Source organism: Engystomops pustulosus, chromosome 11 (genome assembly GCF_040894005.1).
Source record: "Engystomops pustulosus chromosome 11, aEngPut4.maternal, whole genome shotgun sequence".
Taxonomy (NCBI): Eukaryota; Metazoa; Chordata; class Amphibia; order Anura; family Leptodactylidae; genus Engystomops; species Engystomops pustulosus.
Window position 1 is genome coordinate 28,807,163 of NC_092421.1, and position 22,682 is coordinate 28,829,844.

The 22,682-nt window shown below is 43.2% G+C and overlaps 1 protein-coding gene across 7 annotated transcripts in view; it reads right to left on the minus strand.

Annotated features, from left to right (window-relative positions):
• PALD1 (phosphatase domain containing paladin 1) overlaps positions 1-22,682 on the minus strand; it is a 194,279-nt gene that overhangs the window by 124,466 nt on the left and 47,131 nt on the right. The window contains exon 1 of one of the 7 annotated variants that reach the window (XM_072130462.1): positions 9,039-9,350. The exons of 5 other annotated variants lie outside the window; for them this stretch is intronic. The gene's annotated coding sequence lies outside the window, so the exon portion shown is untranslated. Of the gene's footprint in view, positions 1-3,257; positions 3,279-9,038; positions 9,351-22,682 lie in introns of those variants that run through there. One more of the 7 variants, XM_072130456.1, reaches the window with a different exon arrangement.

Below are 22,682 nucleotides of genomic sequence, written 5' to 3' on the forward strand. Positions count from 1 at the left end.
GATTTTATAATATTGAAGGCCTTTTTTATATTTATGTTTTGTAAGTATAATATGAAGGGAAGCTGGGAAGGACATTGATGCGGTGAAAAATTGTTTTTTTCTTTGGACTTTTGGCGTTTTTGGACTTTTTTTCCTACTTTCTCCGGTGCTGTCTTTTCTGCTTGGTTTAATATATATTGTGTACATTCATTTATTTACTCGGCTATTTGCAGTTGGTAGGGTCTTATAGAATATAGTTAACTTTGATACTAAAACTTCCATATAAAAGCAAGGAGTTGCTACTAAAAGAGCTGATCATACCATATTTGCGGCGTTCCCCTAGAGTCATGTGGCAGTCACATTCCAGTGCCGACATGCAAAGTTTTTAAAAGTTTCTACTTGTTGAGCAAAAGAGGATCAGGTTCCTGTGTGGAGTAACCAAAGTTACTGAGCAGCCACATTCTAATTCACACATCTGACCTCATTGGCAACCAAACCTGACCAAAATAGTGCAGGTCCCTGTGGTGAACAGCACATAAGGCCTCATGGTAGCGAGTTACGATGTTGCCAGTCCCAGAATTTCACCTGTCTTTTACTCCAAGGATGCCGTTCTTATAGGACAAAAGACTTGCAGAAGTTCTGAAACTCTAAGAATTATAAATCATTATCTAAGACAATTCACTTTACACAACCTTGTTACCTGTTTCCTGCATCAAAACATAGCCATCTGAATTGTCATTTATTTTTAATTTCATTTAGAAAGTCAACATTATCATATTTATAGTGAAAGCTTTGAACAAATAGCAGGAAATACGCTTAAGATGCCATCATTATCCTTCTATTTCTCCGCTAAACCTCAATATTTTGCAGCTGTAGGTTCTGACATGTCAATAACAATAGCTCCTCATAGAGCGGATTTATTGCATCTTTGCAGGCAACATTTCCCACATTATTCTGGTCCTTTACTAGATTTTTCTTCTTTGGTTCCATCTTGGAGACACAAGTACAGCATGCGGCTGCAGAGCATGACACGGTCAGACACGGCCTGACAAAGGAACTGCCTATTTTGAAAGTGAACGCTGCAATTTCTGACTATTCATAGAATGCCACCGCTGGCTGATTAGAAAGTGGAGAAACAACACAGGGCTTTTTCCAGAACTGTGTTTACCCAAGACCTAGCAGATCCAGTGTCTCAGATGGTCCATAAAACCAAGCTCCTTTTCTCTCTTCCCAATAAAGCTTTCAAATTAGTTCTGAGCTCATACAAAATGTATCAAGGAGACAGTATTAAACACTTGGTTTATGTCAAGCGAAGAGCTGCCAAATTCTGTTCTTCCACATGCATATAAAAAGGGGTTTGTGTTGCAGGGAACATCAACCACATGTCCCCGGGGGATTTCACTCTTATCAGATGCCCAGACATCATACACGTTAAAGGAAACCTGTCACCAGGAATGTGATTTTTAGCTGGTGACATTTTCCAAAAGTCTATGTTATGCTGATTTTAAAAATGCCTTTGTCAGTATTCTGAATCATTTCAGTAGTTTATGTAAGTTTATTTCACATTACCTCGCTCCCTTGAGCAGGCAGGGAGCCAGGTAATGTAAAACAAACTATTCTAAACTACTGAAATGATTAAGAATGCTGACAAAGACATTTTTAAAATCAATATAACATAGGCTACACCCATTAAAAAAAAATCACAATTCTGGTGACATGTTTGCTTTAAAAAGTTTTATATAACCATTTTCTACTGGCATCTCTCCGCATCCCCGTCCTCCTGTGGGGATGATGGTTACTACTCTGTTTTTAATTCGGAGACCTAAAGTGACCTAAAGTGTCAATGTTGCATCACTGCCGGCCAGGAGGCCAATGAGAGAGGCAAGTATAAGAGTTTTATTGTTTTTATACCCCCTTCCCCCACAGCCATATATACATTTTTTTCTAATTCTGCATAACCCCTATAAAGTTAGCCCTGCATAATAAAGGTTGGAAGGTTTTTACCCAAAAAATCCTAAAATAACACAGAAAGAGATAACTGCAGCACATAATATGTCCGTTAACCACACTACTCTGTGTACTTGCAATATTCCGCTAAATACAGCAAGTTTTTCAGACCAAACTCGTTCATGTTAAAAGCATTACTTTATCCATCCTCCTAAAATACAAGGGCCAGGCAGTGGAGATCTAACTAGTAACAACACACCACAATCCAGCTTATTTCAATTAAAATCTTATTTCATCGATTTAAAAGAATACATGGTTCATTTCCAACGCAGTGGAGATCTAATTGCATGTCCTTAGTCATTGTAGTGGAGATCTAACTACATGACTGGTATGTCCCACGCTATCTGGCATCAGTATATATTTCGCTGGCGACCATAGCCTCTGTTCAAATTATTGTTTTCAGTGTGTATACATGGTTTCTGGTCATTCTGTTTTCTCCATTCACAGTATGTTCTCAGCTCTTGAATGCGACTCCCTTCTGCATTTAGCATCTATTTAACCTGCCAACACAGTAAGCTCCAGTACATAATCAGTGACCGAGGGAGCACCGAGGGAGCACCGTAAGAGCCACAGTGATATTATCTGTGATAAGATGCATTACAAAGTTGTACCTGATTCTGGTACCGTAGATTTATAAAATATGTGTTGAAAACCTAGACATTCTAAAATTATAAAGCCTATGATTAGTATTACAGATGTGATTATGTTTTTTTTTTCCTTTAATTTTTACTGTAGAAGTGCAATCATGGCTCCATCTTATTTTAAAGCCTTGGATGATATGAACCAGAGATTGTATCTGGCCAATCCAAATTAGAAAAATTGGTGGTTCAGTACTAAGCATATGGTTTCCTTTGTGTTTGTTCACTTCATAATAAAGATTGATTATTTCTCAGGGTTAATAAAGATAAATATATCCGTATTAATCAAGATATTTGGAGGCTCATCTCATGAGAAGCAGTTCTGTTAATCTGGGGAAGATCATCGGGGACATTCCCTTTCTAAAAATGTCTTAGGAGGATGAAATGTACAGACATTAATTAATAAAATAACTTGCTTGGGCCATACACCACCCAGAAAATATCTCTGGAATGTGCCGTTTTAGATGTTACAGGGCCTAACTACAGCAAGGAGTACCTAGCTAATGGTTTCACAGTCATTATTATTATTATTACATCTGCTAACAATATGTTTCATATTAGGTTAAGGCACAGAAACCAAATAGGGTGATAAATTAGTTGACTTTTCTAAAGAGGAAAACTAAAGACAAGAACCTGTATGGCTCAGCGGTCCATGCAGCTCTGTAATAATGAACTTTAAGTGCCATCATATGACCCAATATTTATCTCCTACACTCTGGGGGTCTCACGTCCGTTTACTCATGTCGTTAATCTGGTTACATAGGAATTATCAGAAGTGCCTGAGAGCAAAACTGTACTAGTTGCCCATGGAAACCAATCAGGACTCGGCTTTCAATTTCCCACAGCCGTTTAAGAAATCAAAGCTGATCTCCGATTGGTTACCTTGTGCAACTAGTAGTTCTGCTCTCAGACACTTCGGATAAATCTCCCCCTTAGAGCACTATTTTCATTCAACAGCTCACTGTCATATAATCCATTATTGTTACAATACTATTCAGGCATTTATCGAATTTTAACTAGTTTTATTCTCTCTCTATCCAATAATAAACCCATGTAAATCTATAAGACATAATCTAAGGAAATGAATGTGTAATACTATGAAAGGGATATTCCAGGATTAAAGATGAGTGGTCCAGTGAAAATTCGGGTTTAAGCGAATTTGAAAATCTGTTCGGACCTGAACCCCACTGATCCCACTGTTTAAATGCTATGTAACTATTCAAATAATTAGGGCCAACGCACTGGCAGCGCTATTTAGGGAGGGTTGACACTCCTGATGAGAGCAACCTCTGCAGTTTATTTATTGATCGACACGGGTTTGACTCCTACCACAATAACGTATGAATGCCATGGCCTCTTCATATTCTACCAGGGATAAAAGTATATAGCAATTAGATTACCCATCATATCGAGGGGATAAAAAAAAAAAAATCCCCAAATATCTCATTTAAGACCATATTACTGTACTGCAGAGGTGTAACCCTTGAGGCCCTTGTGCAATAATGAAAAAGCTAATTTTAGCTTAAATGCTTTTGACCATACAAAGCTGCAGAACGTGTTACATAGCAGCCTGCAGATTTGTACAACATAACTGGGTGCGTTTATTAGCAGCTGGACTATAAAAAGTTCATTTATATTCCAGTAATGTAGCTGGACTTGGAAGACTCTGGAGCACTAGTGTGAGATCTCTTCATTGAACACAGCACAGACCCAACCGGCTGAGTACCTGCTGTAGTACTCAAACAAAAGCCTGCTACAGCAGTGTCGCAGCACAGCAGAAGGGAGGGGGCTGTGCAGCAGTACCTTGAAGAGATCTCACACTCTGGCCCTCCAAGTCCAAATAAATGGATTTTTCACGGTCCTGCTGCTACTAACAACACACAAATGGTATGACCTCTAGGGCCAATATCAACTTTAATAAATAAATATCCCAGTTTTGGGTGTTATGGGTGTATGCTTATAGATTTTATCATAAATTGAGATTTTATTTTATTATCTGGGAAGTCTAGCAGATTTATGGCCTTAAACATCAGGGATATCACTAAGGATCAGAAGATTTAAAGGGCAATTAAGAGTTAATCCACAGAGGCTATAGGGACACACCTGTGCCTTACTATGACACATTGCTGGTTTTTACAGATGTTACTACAATGCGTTTTACAAACTCTGTTCGTAGCAGATAAATATAAAATTACATGCATCCAACATGTAGCCTGTAAAACATAAGCAGAAGATAGCCAAACATGTAATTGACCACCGATTATTCCTTCTTTCTTCCTCGTGGACACTGTATCAAACTACAGCATCTCTACAACACAATGAAATCCCATAGAAGTATGAACTACAGATCTAGGATACTTACATGTACAGAGGCTGAGAAATGTGAGACAATGGGGGCAATTTTTTTTTTTGTGAAACTTTTCAGGTGCAGAATCAAGTAGCGTAGCAAAATTAGCTGCCTCAAGGATTTAAAGGGGTTTTCCCACGAACAAAAGTTGGGCCCTAACCATGGGATAGGGCCCAACTTGCTGATCAGGGGGGGTCTCAGTGATGAGACCCCCACAGATCACAAAAATGAGGGGTCTGATGGGGTCCCACGTACCTCTGTCGGACCCATTTTTGCTCTGTCAGTTCTCCGTCAGCTCCATAGAGATTAATGCTGCAGAGCGGTCGTCTGTTCCATTACTCTGACAGAGTGACAAGGGACCCAAGGAACCTCGTTCTTGTGATCTTTGGGGTTCTCATCACTGAGACCCCCACAGATCAGCAAGTTAGGCCGTATTCATGGGATAGGGCCTAACGTTTGTTCGTGGGAAAACCCCTTTAATGGAGCCCAGATGTTTGTTCAACTTGTGAGACTTTTGGGCTCTGAAATTGTCCCATTCTTGCACCTAATAAGTCCCAAAACAGAGCGTGCTAGACCCAGATTTACTTTTGGGAGCTACTATTTGGGAACTAAATAGTCCACACCACAAAAAGTTACAAAAAAAAGTGAGACTAAACAGGCAACTCATCACATGTATCACAAAGGGAAACAACTTAAGATAGATTGCAATGATTAGGCCAACTTCAGGAAACTTGAAAAAGTGGCAGACGGAAAACTATGATAGATGTGGCCCAATGTTTCTCTACATTAGCTCTGAATGGCTACATTTTACAGGGATGTTCCCATTCCTGATATTTGCTGTAACCTTCCACCTAACATGGAAATGTGGATGACATCCTGACCCCTCTCACCCTGTATAGGATGCAGAGTCTTTCCATGCATGTAGATGTTTACCGTGGCGACAAACCGAATACTTGTGTATTTCTAATTGTAGAGGAGATAGATAATTCATTGATTCTTGCATATTGGTGTGTTCCAATACAAGTCTCTGGTCTTCAGCTTCCTGGCATCAAACACTTTCAATGCTGTGCAAAACAGAAAGCCGCTTGCCTCATCCAGCAATTTCCTGAACATGAACCTTTTTGTGGCGACTTGTCAAAACTACACAGCGGCTTCCTGGCCCTGCTTGTGAAATCAACCAATGCATGGCCCATTCAGTTACATACTTTATACGGTGGTCCTTCCCTATGACCTCCTCTAAGTAAAGGCTCATGCACACTAACATGAAATTGGGACGTGTGAATGACTTTTTAAGCACCTAACACATGTCCCTATTTACTTCTTTGGGTTCATGTCTACGGCTTTGGTCTCCACAGCCCCATGAATGAGCCAACTGCTCGACACGCAAAAGATCAGATAGGACAGGTCACGTAGCCATTTTATATCGTCCTGCCTATTACCACAGTCTCTCAATGGTACAGAAGTAGATTTGATGGTAGATTCCTCCTGCCTGCCTCTGCCCTAATCTGTAATTTAATAGTCCTATTAACTTTATTTTAATAATATGCTAAATTAACCGGCGAGGCTACTGGGGTTTCTGCTAGCCTAGCTTGTGCTAACTCCCAGTGCCTGACCAGGCTAGTACACGCCCCAGTAGCTTCTGCAGTTAATTTGCATATTACTAAAATAAAAGTATTTTAACAAGTTGGGTTAGGTTCCAGGATTATTAAATTACATAATAGGGCACAGGTAGACAGAAGGAATAAAACACATTGAGCATGCCGCTCACTCACGTGAACCTTGAAGAGCCGCAGGAAACACCTTTGTGTAGTCCGGTGCATGGATCCCATATGGGCTTCTCGGAACGCACAGACACAATCAAAAAATAGGAGAAGGTAGAGATCGGCACTCCAGGCTTTCTAAAAACATCAATCTTCTTTATTCAAAATCCATAAAAATACACGAGGTGGTCATAGTGCATAGTCTGTGAGACCTACGCGTTTCGAACATTAACATTGGTTCTTACTCATGGTCTGATGAGTAAGAACCAATGTTAATGTTCGAAACGCGTAGGTCTCACAGACTATGCACTATGACCACCTTGTGTATTTTTATGGATTTTGAATAAAGAAGATTGATGTTTTTAGAAGGCCTGGAGTGACGATCTCTACCTTCTCCTATTTTTAGACAGAAGGAATCTAAAATCAGATCTACTTCTGAGAGTAAATTCCTCATGGTAGGTTTCCTTTAACTGCTGATCACAGATGCACTTAGAAGACCTAAACATTAAGAAAAGAGCAACACATATCTATTTATGTTTGTTAATCCTCCCAGATGCGCTCGAGCTACATTTCAAAACGCAATGTTAACATACCGGGTGATCAAAATCTTTTAATTGCCTATACCCGATGGGTTTTAAGTTACAATTTTGCTGGGGGAAATGGGGGTATTAGAGCTCAACCTATGCATTTGACATGATGTATGTTAAGATCCACCCCCTACAGCTATAAAACTATATATGATTTACTAACTACAGGCCTATATGATCCGGATCCACTGCAGATTTTCATTAGTAATCATATATTAATGATCATTCATCTTGAATACTACATTTAATACATGCACCCTAATATAATCGATTCTCAAATCACATTGCTATCATACACAAAAGGTAGAACAGTAAAAAGAAACATTTCCAGTGTGAAAGCACAAAAAGGGTTTCGGGTGACGAACCAGTCCTTGGCCCAAATCTCTTTTCCCTATGGTCTCCAGGATAAAAGGATGAGTGCTGAATAAAGGATAGGGTGTAGAGTTTCAGCACAAGGAAGGGTGACAGGAGGAAATGCACAACCACAATAGCTAATGCAGGGGTTTGGGAGGGTTATAAAGGGGTTTTAAGTAGTGGGCAGTATTTAGTGTGGGAAAAATCTCAGGCTGACTAGCACAAGTATTCTGAAGCATGTGTTACTGATCTCACTGTGTACCCAGTTATGGCAACTTGCAAAACTGACTTCATTTTCACTGCATATCATTTAACCCCCTTCTTGCTGGAAGCAAAGATTGCACTACAAAGACACAATCAAAAGTAACTATAGTGTAACTAAATAAGTAGATCCTCAAAACAGGGCAAGAACTTTGAATGAATATGTTAAAGTAGTTTAGCAGCGCTTCTTGAAGGAAAGCAGAGAATTAATACCCTGCTCTTCCAAGTCATGACCCAGGTTCAAGAGAATAAATAATGATTGGCATTTCTCCTTTGCCATTCCAAAGAAAGTCCATAGCAGATGGAAACTTTAATAGGCCTGTGATTGATCGCCGGCCTCCGAAGATGAAAAATTCATTCTACTTTGTTAAAAGTTCTGTAGCAGATAGAAGTCAGTTTGGTAATTGATTATTGAATGTGTGTGTATATACAAACCTCCTCCTGTTGAAATCTACACCTTTTATGGTTCATCTCTACCAGAATAGTAAAACTTTTTCCAAAGTGTGCGTAAACAACGCATCATAAACTTTTGTATCAAAACTTTTTTTTAAAACGTTTAAACAACAAGAAAACTTTTCTAATACATTCGTCCTGGAGATCTGTACATGAGACGAGCTCAGAGCTATGATGCGATTCTTTTCTCCCTGTACAGATGGCCTGGATAACAATAAACACATGTGCTCGGGACTGGATACATGCTGGTACTGTAGGTCACATTGCACACAGGGTATCGGATTGGGAGGATCTTGACCACACTTTATGGACAACAGCTGAGACACAACTGTTGGAATATTAATGTACCACTATATAGACATATAGGCGGCTGGATTTCTATTCTTTATACACGGCCTACATGCATTGACAATTTACGGGACATAAACTTTAGTACAGTCACATGACTTCAAATCATAATAATGTAACACGCTTACTTTATGCACATTTTCTATAAGCCCACTCCCCTGATCATACATGACGACCAAACGTTACAAGTTTCATCAAACAAATGATGTCTCACATGTTACAATGTTGCAGCCACCCTACTATTTTACATCTCTATTACTCCAGAAACATAACAAGTAAGTGAACAGATAGTTGTCAGCAATACCTGATATCCAGCTGCCCAGCTGTTCATTCAGCTTCCTCCCAGCTCTGCAAACACGGCTTAAATGAAACGTAAAAACCAGGAAATGGATAGAAAATCTTCCTATATCTCAAAGGATTTCTGAGCCCCTCATGCCTGATCCATGCAGCGACTCCGCACCAGTGCTCCAGTCCCAAGTATCACACAAGTTTCCTTCAAAGGAGTAACTGGGGGCTGGGCAGGGAGGTAGCAAAGCTTTCTGAGAAGTGTTTCCCCTGCTCAGGGCTGAGCACACTGAATTAGAGAGAGGCTCTGCTCAAGCAGTGTATTTCCCTTCATAATAGCCTTGACTGTCTGTGTGCTGGAGGATGTGGGGGAGGGCTCCATCAGAGCACTCGCCAATGGTGAGGCTTGGCACTGCTGGCAGCAGAAGCTGCACACACGGGCGGTGAATACACATGATGCTACCTATACAGCAGCAAACACAAATCTGCAACAAGATCCTGCACTTGATACAGATTTCATAGCTCCCAACCGTCCCGATTTTGACGGGACTTTCCCGTTTTTCGTACCTCTGCCCCGCGTCACGGGCAGCTATGATATTGTCACGGATTCTCCCCCCAGGTCCCGCTGTGTCCCGGCGCTGTGTCCTTATAGTAAATACTTTGAAAGTCTGAACTCACAGTACAGAATGGCTTCTACAGACATCGGGAGGGAATCCTTTTCAGAGAAGTGTCGGGCTTAGCGCAGAGCAGGGACCACGTCATCAGCTTCAGATCTGTCCATATATGGTCACTGCATCTCCTAGGGTTCCCCAGAGCAGACATCGGGCAGGGAATCCTTTTCAGAGAAGTGTCGGGCTTAGCGCAGAGCAGGGACCACGTCATCTGCTCAGATCTGTCCATATATGGTCACTGCATCTCCTAGGGTTCCCCAGAGCAGACTTCGGGAGGGAATCCTTTTCAGAGAAGTGTCGGCTTAGTGGAGAGAGCAGGGACCACGTCATCAGCTCAGATCTCTATCTGTCCATATTTGGTCTCCAGGTCTTCCCCAGACACAAGCTCTTTATATAATTAAATTAAATAAAGTTTTGCCCAGGCTGAGATTCGAACCTGGGACCCTCTGCACCATAGACAGGAGCTTAACTAACTGAGCTATAAGCCCAGTGATACAGAGCTGAGGATTTCTGGTAACTAAGACATGTTATCTGCCATTTACACTGTGACACAGACTAATGCACTGATATATAGAGAGGGATCTTCTCAGAGGTTATTATTGTAATTATTGAGACTATTATTATTATTATTATTATTATTATTATAAATTTTATTATTATGGAGATGATTATTAATAATGGTAAAAATAATAATAATCATCTCAATAATAATAATAATAATAATAATAATAATAATAATAGTCTCAATAATTACAATAATCTGAGAAGATCCCTCCCTATATACCAAGGCAGTATATAGTTCTTAGTTACCAAAATTCTCCACTTGTTAATCACAGAGGCTATAGCTCAGTGGGTTGAGGCGCTGTGTTATTATTGTACATGGACACTGCAGGTTCTGGGTTCAAATCCCAATGAGGATAATATTTTTTTTTTTTTTTTTTAATTATGATTTTTATTATTTTTAATATGGCTAAAATTTGGGGCGTGGCCAGGGAGTGATTGGGGGTGTGGCTTAGGGGGTTCGCCGCGGCACGCTACGCGTGCCGCCATTTTGTCCCTCTTTCCTTTTCCCAAATGTTGGGAGGTATGAGATTTGCTTCAAGGACAGAATCTTGCGCTTCTCAGATCCTGGAGGGTTGTGGGTATGGCTGCTTTCACACAACAGTTTCAGAAATTAGAGTTTTATAAGAGTTTGGTCAGTGGAAAACAGACAACTTTCCATTAGGCCACATTCACACGTGGAATTTTCATTGCGTTTTTAAACATACACACGCATTGAAGGCGTGATCACATGTTCAGTTTTTCAGTTCCAGTTTTTGATGTTTAAACCAGGACTAGAATTAAAAATAAATAAATAAAAAGGAGGAGTAGCACCTCTCAATGATATGTTCTCACCCACTCTGATCCACATCTACTTTTGGCGTCAAAAGCGGAATCAGAAAAACTGAACGTGGGTACCCCCCTAGCCCCCCCACCCCCTAAGTTAACATTGCATTTCCTACACATTTAATACAAACATAGAAAACACAATGTTAGCTACATGTGTGATTAGGGGTGGAGTCTTGCAATTGCATTTAAAAATGCAACAAAAGTGCCACATGGAAATGCAGCCTAAGAGCACTTCATAACGCAATGCTAGTGCATAGGGGGCGGGGTTCGATTACCCGGTCACATGCGTTTCTCTGGAAACGCATATGCAATCGCCCTGAGCCCCGCCCCCTGTGCTTTCATAACGCGACGCTAGCGTAACGTGTGAATGCGCCCTCAGGGTGTGGTTAGACATACCACTTTCATTGCATTTAGAAGCAGAATCAAAGTGCACAGGGGCATGGAAACGCATGCAATCAGGACCCGGACCCTGGGTTCTGGTTACCGATTGCATGCGTTTCCATGGAAACACATATGATAACGGGCCGTGCCACGCTCCTGTGCACCGATTCTTCTTCTAATCGTAATAAAAGTGGTACATGTGACCATACCCTAAGGCTGCATTCCCATGTCCCATTTTTGTTGCGTTTTTAAAACACTTCCAAAACGCAATAGTATAATGTGCCCTTAAATAATTCTGCTACAATATTAAGCTGTAACACAGACCCTGCATGGATTCTATATGCTGCTGAACGTTTGTACATATGAAGTCTTTGAATTTCAGGGAGATTTTAATTATTTAAGTTACCTTAAATAGTTTTTTTTTAGAAAAAGAAAAAAGGGAAGAAGCGTCCTCTGGACATCTATCCCTTTCTGTTTGGTTGACATTCCACAAAATTCATCACAAAATCTATATAGAACCCCATCTCAGTGGAGTAGGATAAGCAGGTCCTTTACGCTCGCTATGACTCCCGAACAGGAGGATCCCGAACTTAGCGGTGTGAACTCATAACTCTTGGATTGTTTGGAATGAACTTCTAATTACCGAAGAACATTTTATGGATTTATGAGCACACTGTCACATATATGGTATGTCCAATAATGTGAAATTTTACAAAAAAAAAGAAAAATTGTTTACATAAGGAAAGTCGCTCACATCTGCATTATTAGATATTTTCTTGTTGCAGGGCCAAATTCATATCACCGTGGATGCGTTTTGCGATGCAAAATGCATGGATTTTGAATACACACAGACTTTGCAGTGTGGTATAATTGTCCTGTGTGAATCCAAAGTTACGGACCTTGAAAAAGTAAAACTTGAACAATATATTCAATGACGTGAAAACATAGATTCACACTTAAAAGAGGACTCATGTTAATGACAAAGACCTGGCAGGATATGAGCATCAGACAAACACGTGTTGCTTTAATACCCCTGGGTGCAATTTCCATTGTGTCAAAAGAAGGTGAGTGCTACATGCTTCCTACCATTTGCACTAAAAATATTTGTCTAGCCATGTAAGGGCACACAACCTCTATTGTTACCAAGCTGCTTTTCCTTAAAAGAAGAAACACCATGAAATTGAGTATCGCTTGTAGCAGAGTGACAAATTATCCCAATATGGATAAACCAAAGGTAGAACTTAGAATAGATTAACGTTTTAAAATCATCTCTCTTTAAACTTAACCAATCAGCAATGGGTGTTGCGTCCTCAGTCAGCATCAAGGAGTCAACGGATGAACTTGTTCCCTTTGGATATGACCTATCCCAACATGTACCACTCCAAATCCACAAACTGTTACTTGTCCAGCAGGATGGAAGCCATGGTTTTTATAGGTGGGCAACATTGCTTCACATCTCCAAAAGCAACTATTAATTTTGCCCAAAATGCAGTCAAGAAGGTGGTGTAACCTGACCATGCAGGGCTATAATTGCCCAGAGGTGTCCCCCTGGCGAATCACAGCCATATCTAGTTGGCTAGGGGTGTCTATGAGCCAGATTGGTTCTTCGGCCACCAATCCAGCACTATGTCGGGTAGCGTGGGACACGCTCGAACGGAAAGTATAGGCCTGCTCATTCCTAATGTGAAGTACTTCAAACTTTGTATGCAGCTCGTATAATCAACTATATCTTTACTGTTTTAACAACATGCACTGTACAAGTCATTGGGGGAGATTTATCAGTGGGAAAATAAAAGCTGAGCTTTGGTTGGTTTCCGTTGGCAATTAGAATAGTTCTGCTCTCAGACACTTCTGATAAATCTCCCCCATTATGTGTGGTGAAAAGTAGAAAGCTAGAAAGATTCTAAAAATGTATTTATAGTTTATTGCATAAAGTTTGTATATTTTTTTTTTTCTCTTTGTTGCTTCTTGTGTGCCTTCCGAAATGCCCCGGAAGAAGCCCTGGAGGCGAAACCCTGGGTCGGGCAGCTTGGTTGAGCTAGTGTCCCGCTATTAATTTTGATGCATAATTTTACTTATGTTTGTGAGTATGTTTTTTAATAAATTCTTAACCTGTTGAAAACACACTACACCATCTGCCTGTATGTTCCTTGTAGCAATATCGTCTGACAACAATCAAGAGACGAAAAGGGGAAGAAACACGGTGGTGCTGGTCTGAACTGAGGCATAGTTTCATCAGAAGGATCTGTCATTGCTAATGCTGGATTTCATTGAATGGACATCTAACACTATAGGAGAAGGATTAGTGGAACTCTGGAGCTCCGGCTAGAAGGAAAATTGATTATTTTCTCTCAAAAACTGCTTTATCATTGAGACTTTGTGGACCAGTCTTGTTCCGCGAGTAGCTCCGTAGGGGCGAATTGTGCACCGCAACAACAATTGAAATTCACAACATGATGCGGATTTGATGTGGATTTTTTACTGCAATCACTGCAGATATAAAGCACATGCAGAAACTCACCAAAAAAAGCATGAATTCTGCATTAAAATCTGCATAAACAACTGTGTATTTTGATGCAGGTTTTCAACATGATATTCCAATTAGCCAGATTGGCTGTTTGGCCGGTGCCACACACACCACTTTGTCTGCGTTTGAAAACGCCGGCGGCTCGTTCCCGATCGCAGACGTTTCCATAGAAACGCTGATGCGATCGGGCCGCAGCCCTCCCCGATAGGTGCGGCTTTGTCTGCGTTTGCATTTTCAAACGCAGACAAAGTGGTGCGTGTGGCACCAGCCTCTGGCTGCCAATCCAGAAATATGCCCAGGTAGCATGGGACACACCCTAACGGAAAGTTCGGGTCTGCTCATCGCTAATGGAAAGTAATTGGATCTTTGTAGCTCGCATTGTCAATTATATATTAAATGTTACATCATACACTGAACAACTTTCTTACTTTTCCTGCAGCAGTCTCGTCAGCTATATTTTTCAATATACAATCTAGTTGTAATAGAACATATTTGACTTCTCCTGACTTTAGCTTTACTCCCATCTAATGGCAAAGACTAAAACAGCAATAAATAATAGCTAATAAATTGTGCGGTCAAAAAAAATCTCACTACGAGCTGCTTACTAAAGTACCCCATTTTTAGCAGTGATAAACTGCTAGCTTTATGGGAACCCTCTGATAAAGCTAGCAGGCACTGCAGCACCGTACCTTCAGAACGCCGGACCAAGCTCAAAGCGGTCGGGTATATTCAAGAGGAAATGGGACTAGTAGGCGGTGACTGCCGAATGAAGCCTGGCAGTCTCCGCTGGCCTATGGAGTGGGAGAAGTGGCCCGGGGAAGAAGCAGCGCCTTGGACCGTCCTTGACCACTTTGAACTCGGTCCGGCGTTCTGAAGGTGTGGCGCTGCAGTGTCTGCCAGCTTTATCAGAGGGTTCCCATAAAGCTAGCAGTTTATCACTGCTAAAAATGTGGTAGCGTTAGTAAGCAGCTCCTAGTACGTTTTTAACCCCTTAACGCTCTGCGTTGTAGCTCTACAGCGCAGAGGTATAAGGGATGTATGAAGAGGGCTCACGGGCTGAGTCCTCTTCATACAGAGGTGGGGGTTGTTGCATATTGCAGCAAACCCCCACCGCTAATAAACGCTGTCGGTGCTTGCACCGATCGCGGCTATTAACCCTTTCAACGCCGCCGGCAAAGTCGATCGGGGGGCGGCGATCGGTTGCCATGGTAGCCTCGGGTCTTCGTTTGACCGGAGACTGTCATCTGCAGATTCGTTACAATGAGCCAGTGGCTCATTGTAATGAATATGCTGCAAAAATGCCATATATTGCAATACAGAAGTATTGCAGTATATGGTAGGAGCGATCTGACTATCTAGGGTTAATGTACCCTAGATGGTCTAAGAAATAGTGAAAAAAAAAATTAAAAAAAAGTTTAAAAAATAAAAAAAATTAATAAAATATTAAAAGTTCAAATCACCCCCCTTTCCCTAGAACGGATATAAAACATAATAAACAGTAAAAATCACAAACATATTAGGTATCGCCGCGTCCCAAAATGCCCAATCTATCAAAATATAAAAACGGTTACGGGCGGCGGTGACCTCCGAGGCGGGAAATAGCGCCCAAATGTCCGAAATGCGACTTTTACACCTTTTTACATAACATAAAAAATGAAATAAAAAATGATCAAAATGTCGCACAGACCTCAAAATGGTAGCAATGAAAACGTCGCCTCATTTCTCAAAAAATGACACCTCACACATCTCCGTGTGCCAAAGTATGAAAAAGTTATTAGCGTCAGAAGATGGCAAAAAAAATGTTTTCACATTTGTTGTACACATTTGTTTAATTTTTGAAAATATATTAAAACACAATAAAACCTATATAAATTTGGTATCACCGCGATCGCACCGAACCAAAGAATAAAGTAGGCGTGTTATTTGGAGCGAAGAGTGAAAGTCGTAAAAACTGAGCCCACAAGAACGTGACGTTTTTTTTTCAATTTTTCCACATTTGGAATTTTTTTTCAGCTTCGCAGTACACGGCATGTTAAAATAAATAACATTACGGGAAAGTAAAATTTGTTACGCACAAAATAAGCCCTCACACAGGTCTGTACACGTAAAAATGAAAAAGTTATGGATTTTTGAAGTTGGAGAGCGAGAAATGAGCCGAAAAACCCTGCGTCCTTAAGGGGTTAAGGGGCGACAGGTCCTCTTTAAAATGCTGTGCTACAAGACAATATGAAAAATTCTGAAAGTGTTTCTATGGCTCATAAAACGTCCAAAGTGACACAGGACATGACATTTGTAATTTAAGAATCTGATTTCTATGGCACTTTAGTCCCTGCAAACTGATTTTGTAAAGGGACAACACAGTAATGACGTATTCTCAGCTTATGCTGGGCAGGACAAGGCTGGAGTAGAGCATAATTAGGGTTAGGAGAAGTGCCTAGGCAGCCACAGGAGTGAGAGAGCCTCATTATCATAATTTTAAACAAGATATTTTTCTGCATCAGTGTAGCTACACCAAGGTATGTTTGGTTTACAATGCATAAAAACAAATGGTAGATTCCCTAAAAGAAGTATGATAAAATATAATACATAAATACACAATATACCGAATTACAAGAAGTGACGGTCCATTTATAATGTAAATAAAGTTCTGCTTTTGTCAACTGAACAACAGATAGGGGGAGATTTACTGTATCAGAAGTGTCTGAGGTAAAAGGGTTCTAGTTGCCCGTGGAAACCATAGTTCAACTTTAATTTTAAAGGCAGGGAAACTGACAGCTGAGCGCTGATTGGTTGCCATGGGAAACCAAAACAGTTTTGCTCTCAGAGACTCCAAATAAATCTCCCTCTATATAGTGTTTGATGAAACTTGTGTTCATATACTTGCAACACTTCCAAACAAAAAAAAAATCTGTGCCAATGGTCCACTACAGCCAAGAGAATGAATTACACGCTCATATGAATATAGCCGTAGACCTCTCTCCTATTATTCTATATGACTGTTTGTACTCTGTAATGCAGTATTGTATTTGTATACGTCCCCTATGATTTGTAAAGCGCTAAGGAACATGATGGTGCTATATAAAGATTATTATTAGAGATGAGCGAACATGCTCGTCCGAGCTTGATGCTCGGTCGAGCATTAGGGTACTCGAAACTGCTCGTTGCTCGGACGAATACTTTGCCCGCTCGAGAAAATGGCAGCTCCCGCCGTTTTGCTTTTTGGCGGCCAGAAACAGAGCCAATCACAAGCCAGGAGACTCTGCACTCCACCCAGCATGACGTGGTACCCTTACACGTCGATAGCAGTGGTTGGCTGGCCAGATCAGGTGACCCTGGGATAGACTAGCCGCTGGCCGCGCTGCTCGGATCATTCTGTCTCTGGATGCCGCTAGGGAGAGAGCTGCTGCTGGTCAGGGAAAGCGTTAGGGTGTTCTATTAGCTTACTGTTAGGCAGGAGTGATTCTCAAAGAACCCAACAGCCCTTCTTAGGGCTACAATAACGTTCTACTTTTTTTATTTTAATTTGCATCTTTTACCATTTTGTGAGGAATTAGCAGGGGGACTTGCTACCGTTGTGTTTAGCTCTTAGTGGCACACATATCCATAGCAAAGACCGAAGTGGGAAAATTCAGTAGGGGTTGGATTTCTATTAGGCAATAACTCAGTGTCATCTCATCTGGCATAGTAGTGTGCTTCCTTTGATACTTGGCTAGAAAATAGCCATAGGAGAATACAAATAGCTTCTTGAAGCCTACAGTAGCGTTCTATATATTTGATTTCTGGTTGATCTGCTGGTGGCTGTAGTTTCTGCAGTGCATGTACTTGCCAATTCTGAGCAATTTGTAGTGAGACTTGCGACCGCTGTGTTCTGCGCTTAGTGGCGCACATATCCATAGCAAAGGCTGAAGTGGGAAAATTCAGTAGGGGTTGGATTTCTATTAGGCAATAACTCAGTGTCATCTCATCTGGCATAGTAGTGTGCTTCCTTTGATACTTGGCTAGAAAATAGCCATAGGAGAATACAAATAGCTTCTTGAAGCCTACAGTAGCGTTCTATATATTTGATTTCTGGTTGATCTGCTGGTGGCTGTAGTTTCTGCAGTGCATGTACTTGCCAATTCTGAGCAATTTGTAGTGAGACTTGCGACCGCTGTGTTCTGCGCTTAGTGGCGCACATATCCATAGCAAAGGCTGAAGTGGGAAAATTCAGTAGGGGTTGGATTTCTATTAGGCAATAACTCAGTGTCATCTCATCTGGCATAGTAGTGTGCTTCCTTTGATACTTGGCTAGAAAATAGCCATAGGAGAATACAAATAGCTTCTTGAAGCCTACAGTAGCGTTCTATATATTTGATTTCTGGTTGATCTGCTGGTGGCTGTAGTTTCTGCAGTGCATGTACTTGCCAATTCTGAGCAATTTGTAGTGAGACTTGCGACCGCTGTGTTCTGCGCTTAGTGGCGCACATATCCATAGCAAAGGCTGAAGTGGGAAAATTCAGTAGGGGTTGGATTTCTATTAGGCAATAACTCAGTGTCATCTCATCTGGCATAGTAGTGTGCTTCCTTTGATACTTGGCTAGAAAATAGCCATAGGAGAATACAAATAGCTTCTTGAAGCCTACAGTAGCGTTCTATATATTTGATTTCTGGTTGATCTGCTGGTGGCTGTAGTTTCTGCAGTGCATGTACTTGCCAATTCTGAGCAATTTGTAGTGAGACTTGCGACCGCTGTGTTCTGCGCTTAGTGGCGCACATATCCATAGCAAAGGCTGAAGTGGCAAAATTCAGTAGGGGTTGGATTTCTATTAGGCAATAACTCAGTGTCATCTCATCTGGCATAGTAGTGTGCTTCCTTTGATACTTGGCTAGAAAATAGCCATAGGAGAATACAAATAGCTTCTTGAAGCCTACAGTAGCATTCTATATATTTGATTTCTGGTTGATCTGCTGGTGGCTGTAGTTTCTGCAGTGCATGTACTTGCCAATTCTGAGCAATTTGTAGTGAGACTTGCGACCGCTGTGTTCTGCGCTTAGTGGCGCACATATCCATAGCAAAGGCTGAAGTGGCAAAATTCAGTAGGGGTTGGATTTCTATTAGGCAATAACTCAGTGTCATCTCATCTGGCATAGTAGTGTGCTTCCTTTGATACTTGGCTAGAAAATAGCCATAGCAATAGGATAGGATTGTTTGGTTCTAAAAACTCAAAAAAAAACAAAAAACACAAAAAAAAACAAAAAACACAAAAAAAACACACAAAAAAAAAAAAAAGTAAAAAAAAAAAAAAAAGTTATAACTCTCATTTTAAAAATGTTTAACCCCAGGGCTAGGGGTAGAGGACGAGGGCGGGGACGTGGGCGTCCAACTACTGCAGGGGTCAGAGGCCGTGGTCCTGGGCGGGGTGAGACACCACCTGCTGATGAGGGAGCAGGGGAACGCCGCAGAGCTACACTCCCTAGGTTCATGTCTGAAGTTACTGGGACTCGTGGTAGAGCACTGTTGAGGCCAGAACAGTGCGAACAGGTGATGTCGTGGATTGCTGACAATGCTTCGAGCAATTTGTCCACCACCAGTCAGTCTTCCACGCAGTCCACCCATGTCACCGAAATCCCCACTCCTCCAGCTCCTGCACCTCAGCCTCCTCCCCCCCAGTCTGCCCCCTCCCAGGAAAATTTGCCATTTGAACCGGCATACTCTGAGGAACTGTTTTCTGGACCCTTCCCACAGTCACAAACCACTTGTCCGGTTGCTGCTGAGCAATTTTCCGATGCCCAGGTTTTCCACCAGTCACAGTCTGTGGGTGATGATGACCTTCTTGACGTAGTGGAAGTGTGTAAAGAGGTGTCCGACGATGAGGAGACACGGTTGTCAGACAGTGGGGAAGTTGTTGTCAGGGCAGGAAGTCCGAGGGGGGAGCAGACTGAGGGATCGGAGGATGATGAGGTGACAGACCCAAGCTGGGTTGAGAGGCCGGGTGAACACAGTGCTTCTGAGACGGAGGAGAGTCCTCGACCTGAACAGGTTGGAAGAGGCAGTGGTGGGGCCAGACGGAGAGGCAGGGCCAGAGCTGGTGCATCAGCGCCACTGTCAACTAGTGAAGCTCCCGTGGTGAGGGCTCTTGCGGCGAGGGCTAGATCTTCAGAAGTGTGGAGGTTCTTTAAGGAAACACCGGATGACCGACGGACTGTGGTGTGCAACATTTGCCAAACCAGGCTCAGCAGGGGTTCCACCACTACTAGCTTAACTACCACCAGTATGCGCAGGCATATGAATGCTAAGCACCCCACTCAGTGGCAACAAGCCCGTTCACCTCCGGCCGTGCACACCACTGCTCCTTCCCCTGTGTCAGCTGCTAGTCAGCCCCCTGCCCAGGACCCTGGCCCAAAAACCCCATCGTCGCCTCCACGATCCTCCACAGCATCCACCAGCGTTCAGCTCTCCATACCCCAGACGCTGGAGCGGAAACGCAAATATAGTGCAACCCACCCGCACGCCCAAGCCCTTAATGTGCACATCTCCAGATTGCTTAGCCTGGAGATGCTGCCCTATAGGCTAGTAGAGACCGAGGCCTTTCGCAACCTCATGGCGGCGGCCGCCCCTCGGTATTCGGTCCCCAGCCGCCACTACTTTTCCCGATGTGCCGTCCCAGCCCTGCACCAGCACGTGTCAGACAACATCATCCGTGCCCTGACCAACGCCGTTTCTGACAAGGTCCACCTGACCACGGACACGTGGACGAGTGCTGCCGGGCAGGGCCACTATATATCGCTGACGGCACATTGGGTTAACTTGGTGGAGGCTGGGACCGAGACTGACCCTGGGGCTGCTCATATACTGCCGACGCCGAGGATTGCGGGGCCTACCTCGGTCCAGGTGTTTCAGGCCTACTATGCCTCCTCCTCCTCCCACCCCTCCTCCACCTCCTCCTCCGAACTACCATCCGTGGGCACGGCGCCATCAGTCGGTAGCTCTAGGCACAGCAGCAGTGCCGTCGCTAAGCGACAGCAGGCGGTGCTCAAACTGCTGAGCCTAGGCGACAAAAGGCACACCGCCCAAGAGCTATTACAGGGCATCACGGCGCAGACTGATCTGTGGCTGGCACCGCTGAACCTCAAGCCGGGAATGGTTGTGTGTGACAACGGCCGTAACCTGGTGGCGGCTCTGCAACTCGGCAGACTGACACATGTGCCATGCCTGGCCCATGTGTTAAATCTGATAGTGCAGCGTTTCCTCAAGACATACCCCAATCTGTCTGATTTGCTCACGAAGGTGCGCCGCATCTGTGCGCATTTCAGGAAGTCCAGCCCAGATGCTGCCACTCTCAGGGCAGCGCAGCGCCGCCTCCAACTGCCCGCTCACCGACTGTTGTGCGACGTGCCCACGAGGTGGAATTCAACACTGACCATGTTATCCAGAGTTTACCAGCAGCGCAGAGCGATTGTAGACTGCCAGATGTCAACTTCCACCAGAACTGGTAGTCAGGTCAGTCAGCTTCCTCAAGTCTACAATGAGGAGTGGACGTGGATGTCTGATATCTGTCAGGTGCTGAGTAACTTTGAGGAGTCAACACAGATGGTCAGTGGCGATGCCGCCATCATCAGCCTCACCATCCCGCTGCTTGGCCTGTTGAAAAACTCTCTGGTCAGCATGAAGTCGGAAGCTTTGCGCTCGTCACAAGAGACGGGGGAAGAATATTCCCTTGTTGATAGCCAAAGCACCCTGAGGTCTGTTTCTCAGCGCATATCGGAGGAGGTGGAGGTGGAGGAGGATGAGGAGGAAGAGGAGGAGAATGTTGGCGAGACACAAGAGGGGACCATTGTTGAGTCCTTCACTGTTCAGCGTGTATGGGCAGAAGAAGAGGAGTTGGAGGAGTTGGAGGAGGAGGAAATGGACAGTCAGGCCAGTGAGGGGAGTGAATTCTTACGCGTTGGTACTCTGGCGCATATGGCAGATTTCATGCTAGGCTGCCTATCCCGTGACCCTCGCGTTCAAAGAATTTATTCCAGCACCGATTACTGGGTGTTCACTCTCCTGGACCCACGGTACAAGCAAAATCTTGCCACTCTCATCCCTGCAGAGGAAAGGAGTGTGAGAATGCATGAATACCAGCAGGCCCTGGTGCACAAGCTGAAACAGTATTTCCCTTCTGACAGCGCTAGCGGCAGAGTGCGTAGTTCTGCGGGACAAGTAGCGAGGGAGAGTAGGCGAGCAGGCAGCTTGTCCAGCACTGGCAAGGGTACGCTTTACAAGGCTTTTGCCAGCTTTATGTCACCCCAGCAAGACACTGTCACCTGTCCCCAGTCTCGGCAGAGTAGGGCTGATCTTTACAGAAAGATGGTGAGGGAGTACGTAGCTGACCATACCATCGTCCTAAATGATCACACAGCTCCCTACAACTACTGGGTTTCAAAGCTGGACATGTGGCACGAACTGGCGCTGTACGCCTTGGAGGTTCTTGCCTGCCCTGCCGCTAGCGTCTTGTCCGAGCGGGTTTTCAGTGCAGCTGGTGGCATCATCACCGATAAGCGTACACGCCTGTCGACTGACAGCGCTGACAGGCTGACGCTTATTAAAATGAATAAAGGCTGGATTTCTCAGAATTTCCAATCTCCACCAGGTGAAGGAAGCTCAACCTGAATAATTGATCCACTCCTCCTCCTCCTCCTCATTTTCCTCCTTCTCCTCCTCTTTGTACAG